The sequence below is a fragment of the Thamnophis elegans genome, chromosome 4, assembly GCF_009769535.1.
Source record: "Thamnophis elegans isolate rThaEle1 chromosome 4, rThaEle1.pri, whole genome shotgun sequence".
Taxonomy (NCBI): domain Eukaryota; kingdom Metazoa; phylum Chordata; class Lepidosauria; order Squamata; family Colubridae; genus Thamnophis; species Thamnophis elegans.
This window is the reverse complement of record NC_045544.1, coordinates 134,413,444-134,417,319: the sequence shown is the minus strand read 5'-3', so window position 1 is coordinate 134,417,319 and position 3,876 is coordinate 134,413,444. Positions and strand designations below refer to the sequence as shown.

The window sequence follows — 3,876 nt, the reverse complement described above, 5'->3', positions numbered from 1 at the left end:
CCCAGTGAATAATTGCGACTTTAATTATCGGCACATCTGCTGGCTTTCAGCTATATGGTCCTTCCGACGCGCCCTAAAAAGTTGGCTTTTCCAGCAAGCCAGCCTGGCCTGAACAAAACTCATCAAATTATTGATTACTGTTAATTTTAATTTGAATTCTTTTTTTTAAAAAAAATGTGGCATTGTCAATTTTAATTGGGTTTGAGATATCCTGTTTAATTTCTTCTTAACCTTTGTATTCTATGTTTCTTTTAATGTTGTACGCCGCCCTGAGTCCTTGGGAGAAGGGCGGCATATAAATCAAATAAACCTAAACCTAAACCTAAAGATTGGGCTGGGTTACTCAGCCAACCTTAGCACGGAAGTACGGCCGCCATCGAGCCCCGCAGTTCTGTTGTTAAATGAGACAATTTTGAAGTGAGCTTTGCCCCATTTTGCGACCTTTGATTAGATGATGAGGGGACTGGAGGCTAAAACATATGAAGAACGGTTGCAGGAACTGCGTATGTCTAGTCTCATGAAAAGAAGGACTAGGGGAGACATGATAGCAGTGTTCCAATATCTCAGGGGCTGCCACAAAGAAGAGGGTTCTTCAAGCTATTCTCCAAAGCACCCCGAGGGCAGGACAAGAAGCATTGAGACTCATCAAGGAGAGAAGCAATCTAGAACTAAGGAGAAAGTTAGAACACTTAATCAGTGGAACAACTTGCCTCCAGAAGTTGTGAACGCTCCAAAACTGGAAGTTTTTAAAGAAGAGATTGGACAACCATTTATCTGAAGTGGTGTAGGGCAGTGACCTGCTAACCCTTTTGTAAAGGTGTGCCAAAATTCTGCCTGTACAAGCAGGCCTTGACTTATGGCTATTTACTCAATGAGTCAAAGCCAAACACAGTTCTAGGCTACATAAACAGAGGGATAGAATCAATGTATGTATACATAATTTAACCCCCTCCATCACTTGCCATAAGATTCTGTTCCAAGTGGTGGATCTATCAGTAGGATTGGAAAGTCCTCGCCGTCTGAATGAGGAGGAGGACAAGATTAATAGCACTTTATAAGTCCTTGGTAAGGTCATGCTTGGAATACTGCATTCAGTTTTGCTCGCCATGATGTAGAAAAGATGTGGAGACTCTAGAAAGAGTGCAGAGAAGAGCAACAAAGAGGATTAGGGGACTGGAGGCTAAAACATATGAGGAACAGTTGCAGGAACTGGGTATGTCTAGTTTAATGAAAAGGAGGACTAGGGGAGACATGATAGCAGTCTTCCAATATCTCAGGGGCTGCCACAAAGAAGCGGGAATCAAGCTATTCCCCAAAGAACCCGAGGGCAGGACAAGAAGCAATGGGTGGAAACTAATCAAGGAGAGAAGCAACTTAGAACTGAGGAGAAATTTCCTGACAGTTAGAACAATTAATCAGTGGAACAGAAGTTGCCCCCAGAAGTTGTGAATGCCCCAACACTGGAAGTCTTTAAGAAGATGTTGGATAGCCATTTGTCTGAAACGGTATAGGGTTTCCTACCTAGCAAGGGGTTGGACTAGAAGACCTCCGAGGTCCCTTCCAACTCTGCTATTGTATTATTGACTCTTTGAAGTTATGATGGGAGTTAAATGTGACTTATGACTGGTCCTCACACTTGCGACCATTGTAAGTTCCCCACAATCACGTGATCAAAACTTGGGTGCAATTTTCATAAAGCTTGCGATGTCCCAGGCTGATGTGTGATTGCCATTTGCTGGCCTCCCAGGGGGCTGCTTGATAAGCGAAGTCATTGGGGGAGCCAGATTCATTTAACGGCCTTGTGATTCTCTTAACAATGATGGCAATTTTAAAAAAATTAACGGAATAAACAAACAGAAGCACAGCTGACTTTACTAAATCTGGTAACCGATAATCCACCGATTCTCCTCCTTGTTTCCAGATGGCCACTAACAAAACCTACAGAAGGTGTAAACATTTTTTGATCCACTTCTGATCTTTGAACCTGGAGGATTCATTCACGGTTATCATCCTGAGGGATTCTTGGATCGACACGGGCTGTGAACGAATCTGTTTCAAATCTTTTATTTTAAGCTTTCTGTAAGGTTTCGTGACTGCCATTGATTCATATATTTTTTTTGGTAACAGGTGCACGGACTATATATGTTTTATTAATGTTTACCGATAAGGGGCCTTTTTGTATAATGTTTATATTTTACATAAGCAATTTTCACACAATGGGTTTTTGTAGATGTTTTACAATACTCTCTCTCTCTTTGCAGAATTCATAAAAGTCTCAACTGTAATGGATAACGGAGTTCTGATGTACGAGGCATTCGGTGGAAGCTGCGATGACATGCAAATAACGACAAAATATGTTGTCCATCAGTGGCGGGATTCCAATTTTTTTCCTTACTGGTTCTATGAGAGTGCACTTCCCGCACAATCCTAACGCATATTTCATGTGTGTGCCCCAGCACTCAAAGACCACCGTCGATGTCAGAACTGGTCAGCCGAGCTGTTTTTTTAGGGTTAACTTTTTAGCTCAAGTGATCTGCGTGGATCAGTTGAGCTAAAAAACAAAGGACTATAAGACAGGAAATTTACAACCTAAATGCTGGAGATGTGATTGTCTTGATGCTACATATTATCATATATGGTGTACTTGTAAAAAGGTAAAGGCATTTTGGATAAAAATATGGTGGATTATGCAAAATGTTCTTTAAAAAAAGGATAAAGTTTACCCCTCGGTTATTCTTGTTAGGTATAACTACTGATTGTACTGTTATAGAGACTAATTTGATTTTGAACTTAATAACGGCAGCGAGACTGTTGGTGGCGCAATACTGGAAGAAGGAAGAAAGAAGAGCCAAGGTGGCGCAGTGGTTAAATGCAGCACTGCAGGCTACTGCTAGATCAGCAGGTCAGCGGTTCAAATCTCACCGGCTCAGGGTTGACTCAGCCTTCCATCCTTCCGAGGTGGGTAAAATGAGGACCCAGATTGTTGGGGGCAATATGCTGACTCTCTGTAAACCGCTTAGAGAGGCCTGAAAGGCCTATGAAGCGGTATATAAGTCTACTGCTATTGCTATATTGCTATTGCTATTGCCTACTATTCAAGAATGGACATTAAAAGTAACAAACCTAGCTGAGATGGCTAAAATATCAGCATCTCAAGGATCACTCAAATGAGAGATATAAACTGGAGTGGAGAAGATGGATTGACTATACTCAAAATAAATATGGGGCTAAGGAATTCCAGATAGTTTATGACTGAAGAAACAAGGAATGATATAATCTGTTTAGAGTTAGCCTACAAAGAGGAGTTAAAGCTCAAATGAAAGATGATACTAACTATCTTTAAGTTTATTTTAGAACATCTTTGTTAAAGATTTATACCCTGTATTTGTTCTGGGAAGTCAGGGGGGGGGAGGTTGGGGGTGGGGTGGGGGGTTCGGGGGGGGAGGGCAGGGGGGGGGGAGGTAAACATTTGTAAAAGTTTTTTTTCTAAAATTTTCAATAATGTTTTTTAAAAAAAGACAGGAAACGAAGGGGACGGAAGGGAGGGCCCAACCAGAGGTGGTATTTGCCGGTTCTCCGAACTACTCAAAATTTCTGCTGCCGGTTTGCCTGAACCAGTCCGAACCGGCTGGATACCACCTCTGGTTGTCATGAGTTTCTGCCCTTTGTAGACTTGTAAGAAACCTCACAGTGTACATAGGGTGTACTTGGGTGTCCTCCTGGACCCGCAGCTGACATTAGAACATCACTTGTCAGCTGTGACCAGGGGGGCCTTTGCCCAGGTTCGCCTGGTGCACCAGTTGCGGCCCTATCTGGATCGGGAGGCACTTCAAATGGTCACTCACACCCTCGACACCTCAAGACTTGACTACTGTA

At 42.5% G+C, this 3,876-nt stretch overlaps 1 long non-coding RNA gene across 1 annotated transcript; it reads left to right on the top strand.

The window, feature by feature from the left end:
• Positions 1–982: 982 nt before the first annotated feature.
• Positions 983–2,540, top strand: LOC116508507. The gene is made up of 2 exons (XR_004255351.1): positions 983–1,065; positions 2,262–2,540. It is a non-coding gene; the product is annotated as an uncharacterized LOC116508507 (long non-coding RNA).
• The last annotated feature ends 1,336 nt before the right edge of the window (positions 2,541–3,876 follow it).